The 26,240-nt window shown below is 41.3% G+C and overlaps 1 long non-coding RNA gene across 1 annotated transcript; it reads right to left on the reverse strand.

Annotated features, from left to right (window-relative positions):
* On the reverse strand, positions 1–26,030 carry LOC122558933. Its single transcript, XR_006314273.1, has 3 exons — positions 25,920–26,030; positions 9,933–9,939; positions 1–13 (listed from the first exon to the last, which is right to left on the reverse strand). It is a non-coding gene; the product is annotated as an uncharacterized LOC122558933 (long non-coding RNA).
* Between the last annotated feature and the right edge of the window lie 210 nt (positions 26,031–26,240).

Here is a 26,240-nt window from a genome sequence, read left to right on the forward strand (position 1 = left end):
TGTCAATGAGTTTCTCTTCCTCTGTAAACTCTTGCCATTTTACTGCTGTATATCTGATTAAGGACATGTGGCATTTTTGTAATTTTAATACCAAATTCTGTATAAAGACAGCTTATTTGCAGCAGTAAGGAGAGTAGCCTGAGAGAGCTCTTAGGGGTAAGAGCTGGTGCCAATACTCTGCTGATGGCTTTAGAACCTCAGCTCAAGCCTGGCTTGTCAGTATCTATGTTATAGTGTAACACAGATGCAATTGGTACATGAAGGTAATAATTTAAACTAAACTGTCTGTAAGAGTTTTATATTCCAGGCTACCACAGAGTACGATCTCCAGGACGAACCAAGAGAGGCTTACTGGTCGAGTCCATCGGGGATTTCCTGAGCAGTCTCAAATAGGTACTTTAACAAATACACGTCCCTTGATTGCCCAATCGATGACATCTTCCCCTACTTAGTTAATGACTGATACTACTGGAGTGCCATTAAAGCACAGGAACATCATCATCTATAAGTTCCCCTCCATTTCACAATTATAATGTTATTTCTTCACTGTCTCAGGATCAAAATCTAGGAATTATTTCCCAAACGTATTATGGACAGCAACAGTTTAAAAAGATGGCACATTCACTATCTTCTCATAGGCAATTAGGTATGGGCAAAAATTTCAGGTTGGCTAACAATGCTGACATTCCATGAAATTGAATATTTAAAAAAACTTTCCCCTCAGTTAAATGTAAAAGCTTCTATCACAGTATTCAAAGAACAGTCAGGAATAATGAATTTTTGAACTACTAGCCTCCCTTTTCCCTTAAGCTTTGTAAGCATCTACATGCATCGCTCCAACAAGCCACTTTAAATTCCATCAGTCCACTGACCATCCATCTCATCACAGATTATCCAAGATTAATAAACTGTGACAGAAATCCACTGTGATTGTGGTGTACTACTCTACTTTCTTCCACTATAGTATTAGGAACGACTGACTCACTCATTTTCCTAAACCAGTCTTCTCCATTATCTCTAACTGGCAATGTCCTTCTATTTCATTCTAATCAATCTAGCTGATATCCATCTCCAGGTATGGCGACTCCTCCCTCCCCCACCATATCAACTAAAGATTCAATCCCAAATCACAATCTCATGGTTATCACTTTGTTTTCTCAACAAATAACACATACATGCAATTCATGTGGTGCATGTTAATGACAGCTGGCTATATATCGCTATCACTTCTCTCAAGCCACCAACACATACAGAGTATGAGAACAAAATACCAGAGCAGATGTAAATCTGAAGTTTTTTTTGAAAATGAGAAATGCTGAAATACTCAAACAAAATATTAGGGAGAGAATCAACAGCAATGTTTCAGTTCAATGATATTTGATTAGAATTGCAGGAAAGTAGGGAAGGAAGTGATTTTAATTAAGTCCAGACCTTTTCCGTTCTTTCCTTCCTTTCCACCATTGCCTGTCTCTCTGACAGTCACAGGAAAACTCATTCATGACTTATCGGTTTTTGACAATATTTGTGTGGACAATGGACTGATGGAATTTGAAGGGTGGTATGCAAAATAAACTCTTGCCCATTAGTTCTTAACTCACCTCAATCTTTCTCTTCCTCTATACTTGCTCATTACCGGTTGCATCTCTTATATTTTCTAGTTTTATTGAAAATTTATTGACCTGAAACTTTAACTGTTTGTCTCTTTGCAGATGCCGCCAGACTTGGAGTTTTATGCTTTTTTATGTCACATCCACATTGTTGAGGTATCCATCTGACGATAATTTCAAACATGCATCACAAAGACCCATTTAGTTTTAATGCAAACTAAATGTTCCACTTGTTGCTAATGATGCCATCCTTCTGTCCAAGATAGAATTTGTTTGGATAGAATTGTCCGCTACTTGCTATTGTTTTCAATGCTGTAATAAGCTTCACATTTTGTTTCTTCTGCAGCATGTCCAATTAATATCTCTAAATTTCTTACCTTACTCCAATTGCTGTAACTGCATCCACATTATTATGACACGCAGAATTAATTATTCCAATGTCAACTTTGCTGGCATCCCAGTTATCCACTGTCCACAAGCTCAGACTTGGTCAAAACACATTAACTACATTCTAAGCTAAGTTTCACAATCCCATCAGCTTGTTTTCATGAACATTTTTTGGCTCCTCGTTCTCCAAAACAGCCAATTCAATTTTCTTCTCTTTACCTTCAAATATCCCCAGAGCTTTGTGCTCATCTCTGCAAATTCAACTATTTGCAATTCCAGCAGCCTGGTTTGATAGAATACAGACACTTTGCAGTTATCGCTGCTAAAAAACAAAAGTAATTTCCTCAGACTCAGAACAACGCACTACAGCAGAAAACAGTAAGTTAATGTAGCATAACAATGGGTTATGGTAGGTTTTCTGAATTATTGGACTTGTACTCAGACAACTTTTTCCTGAAATCTTTACAAATCAATACAAAATTCACTAAAATTGGTTTTCAGTACTCTTCTCAAGGGACTGTGCCTGTATGTTTAACTGTACAGAGCATGAATACCAGTGCAATAGCACCACTTGCTGAACAAAATACAGCATTACAAGAATAATTTCAACAATTTATTTGTAGTTCAAAGTGAATCAGCATCCCCAGTAAAAATTAGTGATTAAAAGCTGTGAGTTTCTATCTAATGTGGTCACCATAGGACCCATTCAAGGGGCATGTGTGTAGCAGTGGTATTGTCCCTGCCTCTGAGTCAGAAGGTCAGGGTTCACATCTGACCTAGGCTGAAGGTGTGCAATAACATGCTCAAACATATAAATGAAAAAAAACCTAATACTTCTTGATTAATTTCTCTTGCTCATCCTCTTTTTACCGCTAAATGCAATTAAACATTTCTGGCCATTCATAAATTAAGTGCATATATTTTGAGGCTAATTAACTTGAAATTTATATCTATTAAATTGTACTGGACAGCAAAGAAGATTACCTCAGGATACAACAAAATGTTGATCAGATGGGCCAATGGGCTGTGGACTGGCAGATGGAGTTGCATATGGAGTTTAATTTAGATAAATGTGAGGTTCTGCATTTTGGAGCAGGTTTTATACACTTAATGGTATGGTTCTAGGGAGTGTGGCTGAACACAGAGACCTTGGAGTTTCAGGCTGTCTGTTTACATGCTAGGTCATGGCAGTTCTCCTCTCGACTGTTCAATTTTCCTTGGTCTTTTACTCCAGCGCTTTGGATTGTGTCATTGGCCCTCAAGATTGTCAATATACTCAATTCAAACTTGATTGGAGTTTGATATGTTTCAGATATAATTTAAACTGATTTGGCCAAATTCAAATTTGTTTTTGTCTCTAAGCAACAAACTAATCGAATTGTTCAACCCAGTGTTACATGGTTACCTTTTTGAGTACACTTGGTGCTGTGTCCAGTAGTTCTGCTGCTTTTAACTCTCTTAAAGGTATACCCACATCTTCATAACATCTCCCCACTTAAGAAAAAAATGAACCATCATAATGATAAGATGGCTTTATTTTTTTCTACCTGAAAAGACATTATCCTAACATACCAAAAACATTTATATAAGTTCACCTTAACTTCTTCCCATATGCCCATTTTAATACATAAAACATTAAATAAAGACAAATCTCATCGAAACTCTATCAGTTAAATCAGTGATAAAGCGTCTCAAATTACATTCTTCCGACCTGCAAATTGCATGATTTTTAAATTAAAAGTCTGTAACATAAGATTCCAACGAAATAGGGTCATATTCTTATTTTCAAAACGTTCTAAGAATGTAAGCGGATAGTGGTCAGTGTACACAATTGTCTCCGACACACTGTTCGTGACATATACATTAAAATGCTTTAAGGCCAGTACCAAATTCAATAGTTCCTTTTCAATTGTGGAGTATTTCTTCTGGTGAATGTTGATTTTCTTTAAAAAGTAACCAACTGGTAGTTCAATCCCATCTTCATTTTCCTGTTGGAGTATAGCTCCAACTTTCAAGGTTTTGAAAAGTTTGGTGTCGCTAAAACTGGTTTGGTGGTTAATAGCGATTTCATATGGTCAAGCACCTCCTGGCATGGTTCAGTTCACCGAAACTTTGTGTTCTTCTTCAACAAATCTGTTAATGGTGCCACTACACTGCTGAAGTTTGGAACAAACTTCCGATAGAATCCGCTGAGTCCTAAGAATCAAAGAACTTCTTTCTTCGAGATATGTAGTGGAAATTCCTCAGTAGCTTTCATCTTTGCGTTCCGTGGGGTCAACCTTCCATGACCAATGTTATGTCCCAATAACGTCACCTCTGTTTTCGTGAATTCCATTTTATTTAAGTTTATCACCAGTTTTGCTTCTCAAAGAGCTCTGCCAACTGTACCATGTGATCCTTCCAGGACTTACAAAAGATCACTACATCATTCAAATAGACTACATAATTTGTTAACCCAGCCACAACACTGTTCATGAGTCTTTGGCATGTGGTAGACACGTTCTTCATTCCAAAGGGCATCACTTTAAACTGATATCGCGCATTTGGGGTTACAAATGCAGAAATTTCTTTCGCCGTCTCTGATAAAGGTACCTGCACTAATCATGCATTAAGTCCAACTTGGTGATGGTAACTGGCTTGTCCGACTTTCTCGATACAGTCCTCTAATCGAGGAATTGGATAGGAGTCCAATTTTGTAATGGCATTGACCTTCCAATAATCCACGCAGAATTGTTAAGTCCCGTCCGGATTGGGAACGAAGACTATCGGTGAACTCCACACGCTCTGGCTTGGTTCAATGATATCCTCCTCGAGCATAGCTTCCACCTCCATCTGGACCTGTCTGGCTTTGAGAGGATTAAGCTGACAGGGGTGTTGTTTTATCAGAGTGGTATTCCCTATATCTACTTCATGTACAATAGCATTAGTCCTCCGCACCTGATTCTTACATATATCCTTATACTGTAGTAACAAATCTTTCAACTTTGTTCTATGCTCCTGAGACAGATAACTTACTAATCTATCCCACTCCTCAACGACTTCTTCATTTTTTAATCTATTTTGAGGCATCTCAAAATCCATATCCTCTGGATCTGATTCCTCACTCTGCGGGGCAGTAACTTACACCTGTTTCTCCCAATCTTTCTCTCGAGTGTAATTTCAACATGTTCACATGACATACCAGATACCTTTTTCTCCTATCTGGCATCTTTAGTAAATAGTTCACCTGACTCAACTTTTTCTCAATTTGATAGGGACCACCAAACCTGGCTTTGAAGGGATTTCCTATCATTGGTAACAGTACAAGCAAGTTATCCCCTTGTGAAAACATCCAAGTCTTAGAGTTTTTATCTGCCACCTGCTTCATTCTACACTGTGCCCTCTTTAGGTGGTGTTTAGCTAACTCACCTACTCAATTTAATCTTTCCCTCATTTCTGATACATAATCTAATTGTGAGATCGCCGACTTTGGTCCTGTCAATTTTTCTTTAATTAATTTCAAAGGGCCTCTCACTTAATATTAACTCAAAGGGAGTAAACGGGGTAGATTCATTTGGAGCATCTCTAATGGCAAACAATACAAATGGGATACCTTTATCCCAATCATTTGGGTAATCCTGACAATATGCTCTCAACATGGTCTTCAAGGTCTGATGCCACCTTTCTAAAGCTCCTTGGGATTCAGGATGATACGCACTGGATTTGAAGTGCTATACACCTAAGCTGTCTATAACCTCCTCAAACAGCTTAGCAGTAAAAGATGACCCTTGGACCGACTGAATCTCTCTGTGTAGCCCATACTGTGTGAAGAAAGCTACTAACTTCTCTAACACCTTTTTTGCCTTGGTATGCCATAATGGAATTGCCTCCAGAAATCTGGTAGACCCATCCATTATGGTTAACAAGTACAAGTTCTGACTTTTCGTTCTCAGGAGGGGACCTACACAATCAATTATAACCCGCATGAAAGGTTCTTCAAATGTGGGAATTGGCAACAAAGGTACTGGTTTTATTACCATCTGTGCCTTACCTACCATTTGGCATGTATGACATGTACGGCAAAAGTTAACCAAAATCCTTGTGGACTCCAGGCCAACAAAAATGTTTTTGTACCTCAGCCTGAGTCTTTCGTACCCCTAGGTCACCTCCTACAGGTGGGATCTGGTTACCACACAGTCTGGGAAAATACCAGGATATTTCTGTTTTAACTCCAGTTTCTTGGTCTTCTTTGGGCTTCTCCACAACAAGGAGTGTCACTCCCATCTTGGATCCTGCCAAATCATTCCCAAGAACAAACTGAATTCCAGAACTGACATTCTGTCAATCACTCCCACTGTAACTTCCCCATTCTTGAGTTAGCACTCCAACCTGATCTTACATAGGGGAACGCTAAATTTCAGTCCATCTATCCCACAAATTACCACACTCTCGGGTAACAGATCAGAAAGAGCGCATATTCACTCATCCCTTAGTTTCAGAGACTGGTTAGATCCTGGATCTCTCAAAATTATAACTTCTTGTCCTTCTCCCCCTGTTCTTTCTGAGTAAACTTTACCCACAGAGGTGATGCTTTGTAGAGATCAGATACTAACTCCATTCCCAGCCCCTGCCTAGGCTATGAACTCTCATGCAGCTCCTTGGCTCTCTTTGGGGTCTCCTTTACTACCTTCACTAATGTCACTGGCTTTGCTTCTTTTCCCACAGTGCCCTTCTTTAACGACCAGCACCGTGTCTTAATGTGTCCCACTTTCTGGCAGTGAAAACACCTTTTCCCAGTGCCCTTCTGAAACCACCGGCACTGTAATTTCCTGTGTCCCACTCCATTACAGTGAAAACACCGGAGGCCTTTCATCTCCTTTCCTCCCTCTTGGTCTTCTTCAACCTGTGGTAAAATCTTACCAATGCACTCAACTCTTGGTTTCACAGTGTAGGATTTCCCCTTCTCCCAATTTCTAACACTCAAAGGATATAATTCTGGCAAGAAGCTTGTCTTATGCACCAACATGTACTCGTGCTAATTCTGCTGCCTTTCTCACTTCCTGAACTTTCTGTTCCTCCATATGAATTCTTACCATCTCTGGAAGTGAGTTTTTAAACTCCTCCAGCAGAATAATCTCTCTTACAGCCTCAAATGTATTTTCAAAGCACGCACCCATCAATCAAAGTAACTATGTTTAATTCTTTCGAACTCAACATAAGTCTAACCTGGTTCCTTCTTTGTGTTTCCGAACCACTATCTATATGATTCTGGTACCAATTAATAAGCACTTAAAATAGCCTATTTAACCTTTTCATAATCTCTCGACACCTCATCTGACAATGTGGCAAATACATCACTAGCTCTGCCAGCCAATTTAGACTAAAAGAGCATTACCCATAAATCCTCGGACCACTCCATCTGCCGAGCCAATTTTTCGAATGAAATAAAGAAAGCTTCAACATCTTTCTCATTAAAACGTTACAGAGGTTTGACATATTTATCCATATCACTATCCTCTCTTTCAATTTTCATCCTGTTAACTTGGCTTTGCTGACTAAGTTGCAACTTCTCAAGTTCAAATTCTCTCTCTCTTTCTCTCTCCCTTTCTTCTCTTTCTCTTTGCTCAACCAAGAACCTTCTCTCTCTCTCTTTTTCCTCTCTCTCTTTCCCTTTCCCTCTTCTACTCTTGTCTCTCTCTCTCCCTCTCTTTCCCTTTCTCTCCCTCTGTTTATCTTCTAACTACATTTTCCTCAATTGTAAATTAAGTTTTTCTACCTCTACTGAACTTGCCTGTTGCTCTGATACACCTAAATGTTTGAGTAACCCCTCCACAATTGAGCTTTACTTTTGTCTTTGGTTAAAGCCAAATCGAACTTACTTGCTAATTCGAAAAGTATGTCCTTTTTCTTTCCTTCTAAACTTTCTTGGCAGAATCCAGAACCTCTTTTGCAATTTTAAGAGCCATATCTCTCACTTTTAATTTAATCAACCACAAGTCACCAAAATTAAACAAATTGTCTCACTCGTGTTTTATTTAAAGATCTAGGACACTAACCTGCAAGTGTTTAAATCTGCTGGGATTTTTCAAACCCCCAAATCTATTCAAATCTGTCTAAACCAGTTCAAATCCCGGACGAGCTCCCAAACTGTTACAACACAGGGTAAACTCTCCTGCTTAGTTTAAAAGTAGCAACAGAGAAAAGATTTATCTCGTGCAGTAATCTGTAAAAATTGGAGTGGTCAAGAACTAAAGTAAAAAATTAACAATGCTATTTCTTAAAGTATAACAGAGAATAATTAACTAACCATTATTTACAATTTCTTCCTCTAACCTACCTTTTACCTTCCCTTCTATAATACTAGTCCAATAAAACTCCCAAGATTTACAAAATAACACTTATCTCAAAACCAGACAGGTTTCAGTTCTTATCGTCAGATCTTCCTGTGTCTTCTTTTCTTCTGGTTAGGAATTTCTGCTTTACAGGTTACTGACCAAAAGGTGCCTTTTAAAGAGTTATTTTTCAGGCAGTCTGTTTACATGCTGGTAGTGGCAGTTCTCCTCTTAAATGTTCAATTTTCCCTGGTCTTATACTCAGATTGTGTCATTAGCCCTCAAGATTGTCAATATACTCAATTCAAACTTGGTTGGAGTTTGATATGTTTCGGGTATAATATTAACTGATTGGCCGAATTCGAATTTGTTTTTGTCTCTAAGCAATGAACTAATCGAATTGTTCAACCCAATGTCACTTGGTTACCTTTTTGAGTACACTTGGTGCTGTGTCTGGTAGTTCTGCTGCTTTTAACTCTCTTAAAGGTATACCCACATCTTCATAACAGAGTGCATACTTACTTCAAAATGTCGCAAGTAAATAGGATAGTGAAGAAAGCATTTGGTATGCTTCCTTACTTGGTTAGAGCATTGCATGTAGGAGCTTGCAGGTCATATTGCAGCTGTATAGGGCATTGCTTAAGTCACTTTTGGAATATTGCGTGCAATTCTGGTCTCCCTGCAGTAGGAAGGATATTGTGAAACTTCAGAATGCAGCCCGGGTTGGAAGGTTTGAGCAAAAGGGAGAGGCTGAATTGATTGGGGCTATTTTGTCAAGAGCATCAGAGGCTGAGGGGTGACCTTGTACAGTTTATAAAATCATGAGGAGCATGGATCGGATAAATAGAAAAGGTTGTTTACCTTGGGAGCGGTGGGAAGTCCAGAAGTAGACAGCGTAGTTTTAAGGTTGGGTGGGGGCAGGGCCGTTTAAAAAGGACCTAAGAGGGCAACCTTTTCATGCAGTCTGCCATGTGTATGGAATGAGCTGCCAGATGAAGTGGTGGAGGCTGGTACAATTACAACATTTAGACTCTTACAATCAGAGAGATGTACAACACAGAAACAGACCCTTCAGTCCAACTCATCCATGCCGACCAGGTATCCCAATCCAATCTCGTCCCACCTGCCAGCACCCAGCCCATATCCCTCCAAACACTTCCTATTCATATGCCTATCCAAATGACTTTTAAATGTTGCAATCATACTAGCCTCCACCACTTCCTCTGGCAGTTCACTCCATACACGTACCGCCCTCTGCATGAAAAAGTTGCCCCTTAGGTCTCTTTTATATCATTCCCCTCTCACTCTAAACCTCTGTCCTCTAGTTCTGGACTCCCCGACCCCAGGGAAGAGACTTTGTCAATTTATCCTATCCATGCCCCTCATGATTTTATAAACCTCTATAAGGTCACCTCTTAGCCTCCGACACTCCATGGAAAACAGCCCCAGCCGATTCAACCTCTCCCAAAGCTGAAATCCTCAGAATCTCACAAAATCCTTGTAGATCTTTCCTGAACTCTTTCAAGTTTCACAATATCCTTCTGATAGGAAGGAGAGCAGAATTGCACGCAATATTCCAACAGTGGCCTAACCAATGCCCTGTACAGCTGCAATATGACCTCCCAACTTCTGTACTCAATACTCTGACCAATAAAAGAAAGCATACCAAACGTCTTCTTCACTATCCTATCTACCTGCGACTCCACTTTCAACGAGCCATGAACCAGCACTCCAAGGTCTCTTTGTTCAGCAACACTCCCTAGGACCTTACCATTTACTTTTTCCTGCTAAGATTTGCTTCCTCAAAATGCAGCACCTCGCATTTATCTAAATTAAACTCCACCTGCCACTCCTCAGCCTATTGGCCCATCTGATCAAGATCCTGTTGTAATCTGAGGTAACCTTCTTTGCTGTCCACTACATCTCCAATTTTGGTGTCATCTGCAAACTTACTAACTATACCTCTTATGCTCACATCCAAATCATTTATGTAAATGATCAAAAGTAGTGGACCCAGCACCGATCCTTGTGGCACTCCACTGGTTACAGGCCTCCTGTCTGAAAAACAACCCTCCACCACCACTCTCTGTCTTCTACCTTTGAGCCAGTTCTGTATCTAAATGGCTAGTTCTCCCTGTATTCCGTGAGATCTAACCTTGCTAACCAGTCTCCCATGGGGAACCTTGTCGAACACCTTACTGAAGTCCATGTAGATCAGGTCCATTGCTCTGGCCTCATCAATCCTCGTTACTTCTTCAAAAACCTCAATTGAATTTGTGAGACATGATTTCCTACGCATAAAGCCATGTTGACTATCCCTAATCAGTCCTTACCTTTCCAAATACATGTAGATCCTGTCCCTCAGGATTCCTTCCAACAACTTGCCCACCACCGATGTCAGGCTCACTGGTCTATAATTCCCTGGCTTGTCCTTACCATTCTTTTTAAACAGTGGCACCATGTTAGCCAACCTCCAGTCTTTCGGCTCCTCACCTGTGACTATCGATGATATAAATATCTCAGTAAGGGGTCCAGCAATTACTGCCTACCTTCCCACAGAGTTCTAGGGTACACCTCATCAGGTCCTGGGGATTTATCCACTTTGAACCGTTTCAAGACACCCTGCACTTCCTCCTCTGTAATATGGACATCTTTTAAGTTGTCACCATGTATTTCCCCATATTCCATATCTTCCATATCCTTTCCCACAGTAAACACTGATGCAAAATACTTGTTTAGTATCTCCCCTATCTCCTACTGCTGTACACAAAGGCCGCCTTTCTGATCTTTGAGGGGCCCTATTCTCTCCAAAGTTACCCTTTGTCCTTTATGTATTTGTAAAAACCCTTTGGATTCTCCTTAATTCTATTTGCCAAAGCTATTTCATGTCCCCTTTTTGCCCTCCTGATCTTTCTCTTAAGTGTACTCCTACTGCCTTCATTTTCTTCTAAGGATTCATTCGATGTATCTTGTCTATACCTGACATATGCTTCCTTCTGTTTCTTAACCAAACCCTCAATTTCTTTAGTCATCCAGCATTCCATATACCTACCGCTTTTCCTTTCACAGTCACTGACTCTTGTTATCTCATTTCTGAAGGCTTCCCATTTTCCAGCCATCCCTTTTACTGGCAAACATTGCCCCCAATCAACTTTTGAAAGTTTTTGCCTAATACCGTCAAAATTGGCCTTCCTCCAATTTAGAAGTTCAACTGCTAGATCTTGTCTATCCTTTTGCATCACTATTTCAACATTAATACAATTATGGTTGCTAGCCACAAAGTGCTCCCCCACTGACACCTCAGTCCCCTGCCCTGCCTTATTTCCCAAGAATAGGTCAAGTTTTGCACCTTCTGTAGTAGGTACATCCACATATTGAATCAAAAAATGTTCTTGTACACACTTAACAAATTACTCTCCATCTAAACCCATAACACTATGGCAGTCCCAGTCTATGTTTGGAAAGTTAGAATCCCCTACCATAACCACCCTATTATTCTTACAGATAACTGAGACCTCCTTACAAATCTGTTTCTCAATTTCCCGCTGACTACTAGGGGGTCTATAATACAATCCCAATAAGGTGATCATCCCTTTCTTATTTCTCAGTTCAACATAAATAACTTCCCCAGATGTATTTCCGAGAATATCCTCCCTCAGTACAGCTATAATGCTATCCCTTATCAAAACGCCATTCCCCCTCCTCTCTCACCTCCTTTTCTGTCCTTCCTGTAGCATTTGATCCTGGAACATTAAGCTGCCAGACCTGTCCATCCCTGAGCCACGTTTCTGTAATTGCTATGATATCCCAGTCCCATGTTCCTAACCATGCCCTGAGTTCATCTGCCTTTCCTGTTAGGCTTGTTGCATTGAAATAAATGCAGTTTAATTTATCAGTCCTATCTTGTTTTCTGCTTTGTCCCCGCCTGCCCTGACTGTTTGACTCACTTCTTTTCTCAACTGTCCCAGTTTCAGATTGATCTCTTTCCTCACTACCTCTCTGGGTCCCATCCCCCTACCTTAACAGTTTAAATCCTCCTGAGCAGCTCGGTCAAAGCTTCCTGCCAGTATATTAGTCCCCTTCCAATTTGGGTGCAATCTGTCCTTCTTGTACAGGTCACTTCTACCCCAGAAGAGATTCCAATGATACACAAATGTGAATCCTTCTCCCAAACACCAGCTCCTCAGCCATGCATTCATCTGCTCTATCCTCCTATTCCTGCCCTCACTAACTAGCTCGCAACACCGGGAGTAATCCAGGTATTACTACTCTCAAGGATCTCCTTTTTAAATTCCTGTCTAACTCTCTATATTCTCCCTTCAGAATCTCATCCTTTTCTCTTCCTAAGTCATTGGTTCCAATATGTACAATGACCTCCTGCTGGTCCCTCTCCCCCTTAAGAACATTCTGCACTCTCTCTGAGACATCCTTGATCCTGGCACCAGGGAGGCAACACACTGTTATGAGTTTTTGCTGCTAGCCACAGAAACCTCTGTCAGTGCCTCGGACTAGAGAATCCCTTGACACAATTCATCTCTTGGAACCCGACATACCCCTCATTGCATTAGAGCCAGTCCTGATATCAGAAACTTGGCTGTTCGTGCTACATTCCCCTGAGAATCCATCACACCCTACGTTTTCTTAAACAGCATACTTGTTTGAAATGGGGATAGCCACAGAAGACTCCCGCATAACCTGCCTCCTTCTCTTACCTTTCCTGGAGTTAACCCATCTATGTGACTCTATCTGCAACTTTTCTCCCTTCCTACAACTGTCATCCATCATATCCCCTTGCTCTTATAAATTCCTCATTGCCTCTAAGTGTCTCTCCAATGCTCCAATTGATCTGATAGGAATCATAATCAACGGTATTTATTGCAGATATAATCCTCAGTTATACATAAACTCTCCTGAAACTCCCATCTCCGACAAGAAGAGTATATCACTCTACTAAAGGCCATTTTTGCTTCTTCCAATCTACAGACCCAGAAAATAACACTGTCTTATTTCTCTACAAAACACTGCTCCAGGCTAACTTAATACTTATGGTTTCTATTTTTAAGTTTAATCAAAAGACATATCTCAAAAAATCACATAATCAAGAAAAAACCCACTCTACTCAATTATGCAGACTTACTGTAAGGCCACGCTTAAAAATATTCACTTATCTGTTTCTATGCTGTGACATCTCCCAAACAGGTTCCTCCAAGATTAGTTGTGAATTTAAAGGCATCTGGATGAGTTTATGAATAGATTTAGGCCAAGTGCTGGCAAATCGGACAACATTAGGTTAGGATATCTGGTTGGAATGGATAGTTGGACGAAAAGATTAGTTTCAGTGCTGATATATCTATGACTCTGTGACACTAACAACTGACAGAACATACAACAGTTCAGCACAAAAACGGGATGTTCGGCCCATGCTGTTATGCAGAACATGAAACCAAATTAAACTAATCCCTTCTGCCTGTCCTTGATCCATACCCCTCCATTCCTTGCATATTCATGAGCTTATCTAAAAGACCCTTAAACACTGCTATCATATCTGCCTCTGCCACCACCCCTGGCAGTGCATTCCAGACTCATATCACTGTGTAAAAACTTGCCCCTCACATCTCCTTTGAACTTTTCCCTCTCACCTTAAAATGTGTGGCCAATGTTTTTAGACATTTTAACTTTAAACATTTCTGACCATGAACCCTATCTACGACTTATAATTTTGCAGACTTCTGTCAAGTCTCCCTCAGAGAAAATAACCCAAATTTTTCTAGCTTCTCCTTACAGGCAGCATCCTGGTAAACCTCTTCTGCACTTTTTCTGAAGCCTCTACAACCTTTCTGTAATGTGGCAACTAGAATTGAACACAATATTCTAAGTGTGGCTTAACCAAAATCTTATAAAGATGCAACATGACAACCTGACTCAAAGTACTCATTTCTACAACCAATAAAGGTAAACATGCCAAACATCTTCTTTACCCCTATCTACTTCCGTGGCAACTTTTAGGGAGCTATAAACTTGAACCTCATAATCTTGCCGTTAACTGTATACTCTTCTTTAACATTGATCGCCCAAAGTGCAGCACCTCACAATTACTTGGATTAAGCTCCATCTGCCATTTCTCTGCCCATTTAAGCGACTTCAAATGATCTATATCTCACCGAGTCTTCTGACAATCTTCTACACTATCCACAGCTCCATCGATCTTTGCATCGTCTACAAACTTACTAATCCACCCAGCTACATTATCATCCAAGTCATTTGTATACATATCACGAATAGCACATTCTCCCTGTGTCTGCATGGGTTTCCTGTGTGCGCTCCGGTTTCCTCCCACAATCGAAAAATGTGCAGGTTAGGTGAATTGGCCATGCTAAATTGCCCGTAGTGTTAGGTGAAGGGATAAATGTAGGGGAATGGGTCTGGGTGGGTTGCGCTTCGGCAGGTCAGTGTGGACTTGTTGGGCCGAAGGGCCTGTTTCCACACTGTAAGTAATCTAATCTGATCTTATTCTTCAGCAGTAATGAAATTTAGCATTTGAGAGGTAACTTAAAAAAAAAATTGGCTCTCTGAAAAAGGCATTTCCCACGGATTTATACCAACTCCAAGAAAATGTATTTCCTTCATAATCATTGAATGTTGTTATCTTTGTCTCGCCTCCACTCATCCCGAATTTTCACTTCCAAGCACAGTTCGATTTCATTTCTCTCAGTTTCCTTGATATACTTTGGCCAAGTTCCCTTCATAGCAAATTAAGAGTTATCACAGCACAGAACAATATCTCAGTCCATGCGAGTTTTCCACACAGCAATGCAGTCAGTCCCATCTCCTGCCCTGTCCTGGTATCTCTGCAATCCTGGTATCTCCTGGTATTAGTTCCCTCAAATAATTGTGCAACTTCCTTTTGAAATCAATTATCTCCACTTCCAATACCATTTGAGGCAGTGACAATTACCCCTGTGTATATCTCACATAACTTCGAGATAGTGAGGACTGCAGATGCTGGAGAATCAGAGTCGATAAAATGTGGAGCTGGAAAAAGCACAGCAGGTCAAGCAGCATCAGAAGAGCAGGAGAGTCAGGTAGGAAATCTCAGATTTTTTATCCATTCAGCGGATATGAGCATCGTTAGCCGGGCCAGCATTTATTGCTCGTCGCTAGTTACTCTTGAGAAGTTGTGGTCAGCTGCAGTCTCGAACCGGCACAGTTTATAGGCTGTAGGTGGGCCCGCAATGCTGAGAGGGAGAGAGTTCCAGAATTTTGAGCCAGCGACACTGAAGGAATAGCAATGCATTTCTAATTCAAGATGGTGAGGAGAACTTGCCAGTCATGATGCTTCCATGTTCTTCTAAGTGGAAGTGGTGGTTGTGGGTTTGGAAGGTGCTGTTTCAAGAGCCCTTGGTGAATTTTTTGTAGTGCATCTTGTAGATGGTTCATATTGTTGCAATTAAGTGTGGTGGAGAGTGGATGTTTGTGGAATGGTGCCAATCAAACAATCTGCTTTATCTCAGATTGTGCCAAGTTTCTTCAGTGTTGTTGAAGCTCCACGTATCAAGATGAGTGGGGAATATTCCATCACCCACCTGATTCGTGCCTTGTAGCTAGAGGACAGGAAATTAGGTGGTGAGTTACTCACTGCACGATTTCCAGCCTCTTAGCTGGTTTTATAGACATGGCATTTATAGATATTTTCTAATCAACCGATTCAGAAATATTATTACATACCTCTGGATCAGGCGGGACTTGTTTGATGCAGGGGTAGGGTCCGTATCACAATTATATTGCTACTTCAGTTCAGTGTCTGGTCAATGGTAACCACAAGGATCTTGATAGTGATTAATTCAGTGTTGGTAATGCCACTAATTGTCAATGGGTATTGGTAAGATTCTCTCTTGTTGGAAGATCATCACAGCCTGGCATTTGTGTGACACAAGTTACTTGCCACTTTTCCGCCACAATCCTAGATATTGTCCTCGTCTTTATGCATTTTGACATGGACTGCTTTAGCATTCAAGTCGTGAATGGCACTGAACATGTAGCAGTGATCCGCAAACATCCCCACTTCTGACCTTATGATGGAGGGAAGGTCAGTGATGAAGCAGCTGAAGATAAAGCTGTTCAGAAGCTCTTGCAGAAGTATCCTGGAGCTGAGGTAACTGATCTTCAACAATCACAATCATCTTCCTCTACGCCTGGTATGACTCCAACTAATGGAGAGTTTTCTCCCAATTCCAATTTTTCCAGGGCCCTTTGTTGGGGACTCAATCAAAAACAGCGTTGATATCAAAAGCAGTCACTTTCACCTCACCTCTGGAATTCAGCTCTTTTAGCTATGTTTGAACCAAGGTTGTAACGAGGTCAGGCACTGAGAGGTCCTGGCAGAACCAAAACTGGTCATAGTGAGCAAATTATTGCTTAGCAAGTGCTGCTTGATGGCTCTATCAATAATATCTTCCATCTCTTTACTGATGATCAAGAACAGACTGATGGGGGGAGTCATTTGGCTGGGTTGGATTGTTCTGCTGGTGCTGTGCTGAAACAGATTGGCTAGAGATGTGGCAAGTTCTAGTGCTCATGTCTTCAGTGCCGTTGTTGGAATGTTGTCAAAGCCCAACCTTTGTAGTATCCAGCATCTTTAAACATAAGAGTGAATTGAATTGGCTGAAAAACTAGCACCTGTGATGCCAGGGATCTCTAAAGAAAGCTGGATGGATCATCCACCGCACTTCTGGATAGGGATGGGGATATTTGTTAACCCTGACAGGATTTAGCAGGGCATCAGACTTAGAAAGCTAAGCGATTCACAACAAGTAGATCAGATCTAAGCTCTGACATCCTGCCACATCTAGTCATGAATCATGGTGGATAATTAAACAATGCAATACAGAGGCTCCATAAATATGTCCATCCTTAATGATGAGGAGCCCAGAACATGTGAGCAAAAGTAAAGCTGAAGCATTCCTAGTCTTTAGCCAGAAGTGCCAAGTGAATGATCCAGCTCAGCCTCCTCCAGAGGTGCACAAGCATCACAGATGCCAGTTTTTCTTTCAGTCCTGTATTGTACCTTCACAAGTTGACATCTTGTTTCCAGGAATGTCTGGTACTGCTCTTGGCATACCTCCAGCACTCTTTATTGAGCCAGGTTTTGATCCCCCCTGTTTTGCCAACAATGGTAGAGCAGGAGATATTCCAGACCATAAGATTGCACATTGTTTTTAAGTATGAGTCTGCTGCTGCTCACTTTTGAGTTGCTAGATCTATTCGAAATCTGTCCCAGTTAGACCAGTTTCATTTATTTTTTGATACCTTCTAGCGATTTTTACAACTGAATGGCTTTCTCAGCTATTTTAGAGGACAGTTAAGGATTTGGTGATGGTCTCACACAACCTGATGCAAATACATTCAAAGTGAAATTGGTCTTCAACTCCACAAAGATTGCAATGGTAACTCTTACTGATAATGTCACGGACAGATAAGTGACAATTAATCCAAGTATGTTTTCTCCTCTCATTGGTTCCCTCACCACATACCGCAGATCCAGTCTAGCAGCAATGTCCTTTAGGACTTGACCAACTTGATCAGTAGTGCTTACTGCTGAGCCATTCTTGTCTCCTTTCAGTGTATATTCTCCACTTTCACCAACCTCAGTGCTTCCTCCAGGCTGGTGAATGGTGATCCAGAGGAGGTTCCCTTGCATTTTGTTTCCATGTTTGATATGGAGCCATGGTAGTGTTGCTTGACTGGTCTGTGAGACAGTTCTCCATATTTTGGCACTAGCCAGAGAACTTTACATGGTTGACAAGGCTATGTTTGCTGTTGTCATTTCTGGTGTCTTGGTCCAGTATAATTCAATTTTAGAGACCTTCTTGTGATTCATTGGCCATTTCAGAGGGTAGTTAAACATCAACATCAACCACAATGTCGAGAGTGTGGTTCTGGAAAAGCACAGCTGGTCAGACAGCATCTAAGGAGCAGGAGAATTGACGTTTCGGTCATGAGCCCTTCATCAGGATTGAAGGTTGTGGGCAAAGGGGGTTGGGATGGGGTGGGCCTGGTGGAAGGTAGCTGAGAGTGCGATAGGTAAATAAAGGTGGGGATGATGGTGATAGGTCGGAGAGCAGGGTGGATCGGAGAGGTGGAAAGGAAGATGAACAGGTCAAGAGGGCAGTGCCGAGTTGGAAGGTTGGATTTGGGAAAAGGTGGGGAAGAGGGGAAATGAGGAAACTGGTGAAATCCACATTGATCCCATGTGGTTGGAGGGTCCCAAGGTAGAAGATGAGGCATTTTTCCTCCAGATGGCAGGGGTAAGGGTTTGGCGATAGAGGTGGCCCAGGCCCTGCATATCCTTGGGGGAGTGGGAGGGGTAGTTAAAGTTTTCGACCATTGGGCAATGGGTTTACTTTGTGCATGTGTCCCAGAGATGTTCTTTGAAATGTTCTGTAAATAGGCATCCTGTTTGCCCACATGGAGGAGACTGCATCAGGAGCAACAAATACAATAAATGATGTGTGTGGAAGTGCAGGTAAATCTCTGATGGATGAGGAAGACTTCTTTGGTGACTTGGATGGAGGTGAGGGGTGAGATGTGGATGCAGATTTTACAATTATTGCGGTGGCAGGGGAAGATGCCGGGAGGGGAGGGTAGGGGCGTGAACCTGACAAGAGAGTCGTGGAGGGACTGGTCTTTACAGAATGCAGATAGAGGTGGGGAGGGAAATATATCACTAGTGGTGGGGTTTGTTTGTAGGTGGCAGAAATGGCAAAGGATGATGTAATGTATCCAGAGGCTGGTGGAGTTGAAGGTGAGGACCGGGGGAGAAAGGTGAAGACCTAACCCAGATTCAACCTTCCAATTTGGCACTGCCCTCTTGACCTGTCGTACCTGTCCATCTTCCTTTCCACCTATCCAATCAACCCTCCTCTCGAGTCTACCACCATCACCCCCACCTACATCTACCTATCGCACTCTCAGCTACCTTCAGCCCAGCCCCACCTCTCTCTCATTTATCTCTCAACCCCTTTTACCCACAAGTCTCATTACTGATGAAGGGCCCATGCCCGAAACATCGATTCTCCTGCTCCTCGGATGCTGCCTGACCTGCTGTGCTTTTCCAGCACCACACTCTTGACTCTGACCTCCAGCATCTGCAGTCCTCACTTACTCCTGGTTGATATCAACCACAATGTATCTAGAGTCACGTAAAGGACATTAGTATTAATGGCTCAGATGAGTTTTTCTGACAATCGACAATGGTTTCATATTCATGTTTTAACTTCTTGACTTTTAACTGGAGAATTTTATTGAATTCAAATTCTACTATTCTCATTGTCAGAACATCACCTGTGTTTCTGGATTAATTGTCCAGCAATAATACCATGAGGGCACCACTTCCCAAATTTCAGTCATCGAGATCTACAGCACAGAAAAAAGTTCAATGATCCTTCACATTCATGCTCGTCAAAACTGACTACCTAACCATTCTAATTTCATTTTCCAGCACTTGGCCCAGAGCCTACCATGTCTTGGCCTTGCAAGTGTTCAAGGTTTACATAAAGATTTGTAGCCTGGGTACTGGTTGCAGTTGTTGCCGCCAAGCTGGGAATTTGGTTTGCAGATGTTTCGTCCCCTTTCTAGGTGACATCCTCAATACTGTGAGCCTCCTGTGAAGCACTGCTGTACTGTATCAGTTGGAATTTATTTGATTTCGCTCCCACTGCTTCCAGTTGCCAATTCCAGTTGTTTGTTGCAGTGGTCAGTATATTGGGTCTCGGTCAATGTGTTTATTGATGGAGTCCATGGATGAGTGTCAAGCTTCTCAAAATTCTCTGGCTGTCCTTTGTTTGAGGATATTGAGCTCAATGGTCAGCCATGATCATACTGAATGGCAAGGCAGGCTTGCAACATCTACTTCTGCTCCTTCCTTGTGTTTTTTCCAATTTATTCTTGAACCTAAAATCCCACATGCCTAAGAATGTTCTGAAAAATTCTGCCCCATCGAAATAACTCTCACATCCTTCCAAAAACGTGGTGACCAGAACTGTGGCCTAACATAAAGGCTCGGCGTAACTTATTTGCTTTACTTCTCAATACTTTTTTTTAAATGAAGCTCAAAGCCTCACATATTACTAACTACACTCTCAAAGTCCACACTGCTCCACCAAAACTCTCAGCTCTGATATTCTTGCCATTGACAAAACAGTAGAGTGAGAGATGTGATCAAAAGCAGTGGATAGAGAGATAACATCAGTAAAAGATTCTCAGCTCAAGATCTGAAATCTTCAAGTATTAGTTTGCAAAGTACTGGTGGGTTCACAAAGAGAGAATCAACAATTTCTTATTATGTGCTTTCAGAGCCCAGGACCAATGTCCCACTCCTGCCAAACATGGATTTATATTCCCCAACTTTGCTGGATACAAATACCATAAAACCTGGACAGCCACACTCCCCCATTATTAAACGAGGCTAAATGTTCCAGTGCTCTGTCACCCTTTTGAAAATCATGTGAACTTATCAAATAACATCATTCCCCAACAATAAGCAAAATCTCCCACTTGTTAAAACCAGTGTGTCTCACTATAGTGCTGTAAAAAACAATAAACCTCTCTCAAGCAGTAACCTCTTCCAGTAAGACTTGAGGTAGTGAAATGCAGGTTCACACTTGTGACAGAGTAGAGGTGCTTCATAAGAACTGTGACTTCATCAGCATTTAGTTTCATCATCCTTTCCCTAGATTAATAGGATGCTTGTTTTGGTGGCGGGATAGATAAGATAGGGAAAAACTGTTATCACTCCTAAGAAGATCAAAAATGAGAGGGTACAGATTTAAAATGGTTTGGAAATGAAGCAAATGTGATATGAGAATTAAATAAATTCTGACAATTAGTGGTTCTGGTAAGAATGCACTGCCCATAAGATGCAGGGGTAGAATCAGTCCATTCAGCTCATTGAGACTGCTGGCCTGAATCCTCAACCCCAATGCCTTTGCCCAATAACCCTTACTGATTAAAATCTTTCTATTCTTAACTTTGAATATACTTAATAGCCCAGCCTCAACATCCCGCTGCAATAAATAACTCTACAGATTGACTACCCCGAGAGAAGAAATAGCTCCTCCTCTTTGTCTCAAATATAAAAACCCCTTCTTCTGAGATTATGCTCTCTGTTTTTAGATTCCAAAACAAGGGGAAACAATATTTCCACATCTACCCTGTCAAGTTTCCTAAGAATCTTGTATGTTTCAAAAAGATCACGCCTTATTCTTCTAAATTCAAATGAACATAAGGCACAGTCCAGTAAACAATAATTGTTTACAAGAACAATCCCACGATGAAAGTCCTGTCATATACGAAGCAGTTGAGGACACTGGGGCTGTACTCAGGTTAGAGGGTTGAGGGGGGATCAAATTGAAACTTGCAGAAGACTAAGAGGCCTGGACACAGTGAGCGTGCTATAGCCTTGGAGTGAAAGGATGGCCTTTTCGAACTGAAATGAGGAGGAATTTCTTCAGTCAGAGGGTGATAAATCTGTGAAACTGATTGCTGCAGAAAGCTATGGAGGCCAAGTCACTGAATGTATTGAAGACAGAAATAGATAGGTTCTTGATTAGTAAGACGATCAAGGGTTATAGGGAGAAGGCAGGTGAATGGAGTTGATAAATATATCAACTGTGATCAAATGGCAGAGCAGACTCCCTGTGCCAAATGCCCTAATCCTGCTCCAACCTATTTTTCTAAACAATCTGTTCAGAGATGTTATTACACATATCTGGAGCAGGTGGGACTTGAATGTGGGCCTCCCTCGCCCAAGGCAAGGATACTACCACTGCACCACAAGACAGCAGTGAATCTGCTCCAATATCTTGAGTGGCCTAATCTAGTCAACTTCTCCTCATAAGGCAATCCCTCCAAACCTGTTATCAACCTAATGCGCTGAAGCTGACGTGAGGCAAGTTCAACTGAAACATTCAATATGACATTGGATGATTTTTTTAAACTGAAGTAATGTTTAAAAGTGTGAGGAGAAAGGCAAGAGAATGGCATTATGCCATGATTTTGGATGTAGGTTTGCTTGCTGAGTTGAAAGGTTCATTTCCAGATGTTTCGTTACCTTACTCGGTAACAGTGGACCTCATGCGAAGCAATGCTGAAAATTCCTGCTTTCTATTTATATGATTGGGTTTCTTTGGGTTGGTGATGTCATTTCCTGTGGTGAAGTCACTTCCTGCTCCTTTTCTCAGGGGGTGGGAGATGGGATCTAACTTGATGTGTTTGTTGATAGAGTTCCAGTTGGAATGCCATGCTTCTAGGAATTCTCATGTGTGTCTTTGTTTGGCTGGTCCAAGGATGGATGTATTGTCCCAGTCAAAGTGGTGTCCTTCCTCATCCATATGTGAAGATAATAGTGAGAGAGGGTCATGATTTTTGTGGCTAGTTGGTGTTCATGTGTCCTGGTGGCTAGTTTTCTGCCTGTTTGTCCAATGTGGTGTTTGTTACAGTCCTTGCACGATATTTTGTTAGTTTTGCTCAATGTCTGTATAGGGTCTTTCAAGTTCATTAGTTGCTGTTTTAGTGTGTTGGTAGGTTTGTGGGCTACCATGATACCAAGGGTTCTGAGTAATCTGGCAGTCATTTCTGAAATGTCTTTGATGTAGGGGAGAGTGGCTCGGGTTTCTGGACATGTTTTGTCTGCTTGTTTGGGTTTGTTGAGGACTGTGTTCATTGGGTACCCATTCTTTTTGAATACACGGTATAGGTGATTTTCCTCTGGTCTGCAAAGTTCCTCTGTGCTGCAGTGTGTGTTGGCTCATTGAAATAATATTCTGATGGAGCTTTGTTTGTGGGTGTTGGGATGATTGCTTCTGTAGTTCAATATTTGGTCTGTATGTGTTGTTTTTCTGTGGTCGCTGGTTTGAAGTTCCCCAATGACTGTTCGCTCTACTGTGACATCTAGGAATGGCATTTGTTGTTGTTATCCTCCTCTTTCGTGAATTTAATGCCAGTAAGGGTATCATTGATGGTCTTGAAGGTTTCCTCTAACTTGTTTCGTTTAATGATGACAAAGGTTTGTTTAATGGGTCCACGCAGCGGACCCAGAGTTTGGGTTGGATGGTTGGCAGAGCTGTTTGCTCAAGTCTCTGCATTACCGCCTCTGCTAAGGACCAAACAAAGACACGCATGGGAATTCCTAGAAGCATGGCATTCCAACTGGAACTCTATCAACAAACACATTGAGTTAGACCCCTTCTACCACCTCCTGAGAAAAGGAACAGGAAGTGACTTCACCACAGAAAATAACATCACCACAGGAAATGACATCACCAACCCAAAGCTATAAGTAGAAAGCAGGAATTTTCAGCATTGTTTCGCATGAGGTCCATTGAAGATGTTACCTAGTAAGGTAATGAAACGTCTGGAAATGAACCTTTCAGGTCAGCGAGCAAACCTACATCCAAAACCTCAACCTGAGCTACAAATCTTCTCAAAATTTGCTATTATGTCATGATACTCATGTGGAGAGTTGGTGTAGACATTGATGGACCCAATTGACCACCTTCTGCATCATAACCCTTCTGTGATGTTTAGCAGTTCTAATGATCTCTTAAACTTGATCTACTAATCTTCACAGATGATTCATTTCCCCAGCAAAGGAGCCAAAATTGGACAGTGATCATATAAGTGGGTCTTGTCCTTGGACACTGTGGTTTTCATAACAACATAAGAAATTGAAGCAGGAGTAAGCCATCTGGCCCCTCGAGCCTGCTCTGCCATTCAATAAGAACGTGGCTGATCTTTTCATGGACTGAGCTCCACTGACCTGCCCACTCTCCATAACCCTTAATTCCTAAGTCTATCTATCTTTGTCTTAAAAAAAATCAATGAGGTAGCCTCAATTACTTCACTCGACAGGGAATTCCAGATTCACAACTCTTTGGGTGAAGAAGTTCCTCCTCAACTCAGTCCTAAATCTGTTTCCCCTTATTTTGAAGCTATGCCTCCAGTTCTAGTTTCACTTTCCCTGCTTCTATCTATTTCCTTCATAATTTTTTATACTTCTATAAGATCTCCTCTCATTCTTCTAAATTACAATGAGTGTAGTCCCAGTCTACTCAATTTCTCCTCATAAGCCAACCGTCTCATCTCTGGAATCAACTTAGTGAGCCTCCTCTGCAATCCCTCCAATGCCAATACATATACTCTCAAGTAAGGATTATACACAGTATTCCAAGTGTCACTCGCAGGACCCAGTACAGCTGCAGAATGACATCCCTATTTTTAAACTCCATCCATGTAACATTGAACGAGAATATTCCATTTGCCTTCGTAATTGCCTGCTGCACATGTAAACCAACTTTTTGTGAGACATGCACAAGGACACTCAGATCCCTCTGCACAGTAGCATGCTGCAAATTTTCATCATTTAAGTAACAATCCATTTTGCTTTAATCCTACCAACGTGGATGACCTCACATTTACCAACATCGTACCATCGTAAATGTGGATGACCTCACATTTACCATCTACCAGACCCTTGCTCACTCACTTAACCGAACTATATCCCTCTGCTGACTTTGCTCTACCACTCATCTGGGTATCATCTCTGAACTTCGACATATGACATTTGATCCTCAATTCTAAATCATTTATGTAAATTATAAACAATTGCAGTCCCAATACTGATCCCTGAGCCACACCACTGGTCACTGATTGCCAACCAGAAAAACATTCATTTACCCCACTCTGTTTTCTGTTGGTTAGCAGATCTTTGCTAACACATGACCAGTAACGCCTTGCACCTTTATCTTATGCGGCAGACTTTTGTGCAGCACCTTGTTGAAAGCCTTCTGGAAACCCAGGTGTATCACTTGCACCAGTTCCCTATGAACCACCCCACTCGTAATATCCTCAAAGAATTCAAGTAAATTAGTTAAACATTATCTGTCTTTCATGAGTGGATGCTACATCTGCCCAATGGGACAATTTCTATCCAGATGTCTCACTATTTCTGCCTTGATTATAGATACAAGAATTTTCCCCAAGTTAAGCCTCCTTGTTATCAATTCCTAGCATTTTATTTGTGCCTTCCACTGTGAAAATCAACACAAAATAACTGTCCAACGCCTCAGCCATTTCCGGATTTCCTATTGTTAAATCCTCCTTCTCCTCCTCTAAAGGACCAATGTTTACCTTAGCCACTCTTATTCATTTTATATATTTCAACAAAATTTCGGTATGACTTCTTCAGATTCTGTTTCCCAGACAAACAATTTAGCATTTATATGCATTTTTAACAGAGTAACATTTCCCAGTTCTACCCCTGGATTGTTTTACAACAACCCACAAACGTGGCGAGAACCTCATCTCAAACAGCGGAGCAAAACATGGGTGTTTTAGATGTGCGAGCCATTATACATAGCGCCTGACGTGCAATAATAATGATTGCAGTCAATGGAGTTCAGCATTCCTTGCTGGCTATGTAAAGGCGCCGGCCGCCCGAAGGAGTCCTATCCCGAGTTTGTATAAATTAGTGGGTGACAAAATAATAATTCTAAAATAAAACTTTTCAAAAAAATATATACACCTCCCAACCTTCAACGCCGAGAGAATTTTTTTTAACCTTGGTCAAAGTGGAGATTTCAAAGTTGCAGTCACCAACAGAAGTCGCGCGTTACACCATTCAAATCCACAGCGCGAGAGGAGCGCGCGGGCTCGTGCAAATACCAATCAACCAGAGGTGAACCCTGTCGTCAGAACAAAATAGCTATGCTGCAAAATTTCACCACAACTATAAATCGCAGCATTTCTCTTTTAGACATTTACACTGTCCGTTTTGCTTTCCGGGAACATTTTAAATTTTGGCGACATTCTATTGATATTATTTCTAATTTGATACTCGCACCCCTTTCTCGGAAACAATGTTAGCATGGAGCGTTTCCGT

The sequence above is a fragment of the Chiloscyllium plagiosum genome, chromosome 18 (genome assembly GCF_004010195.1).
Source record: "Chiloscyllium plagiosum isolate BGI_BamShark_2017 chromosome 18, ASM401019v2, whole genome shotgun sequence".
Classification (NCBI taxonomy): Eukaryota; Metazoa; Chordata; class Chondrichthyes; order Orectolobiformes; family Hemiscylliidae; genus Chiloscyllium; species Chiloscyllium plagiosum.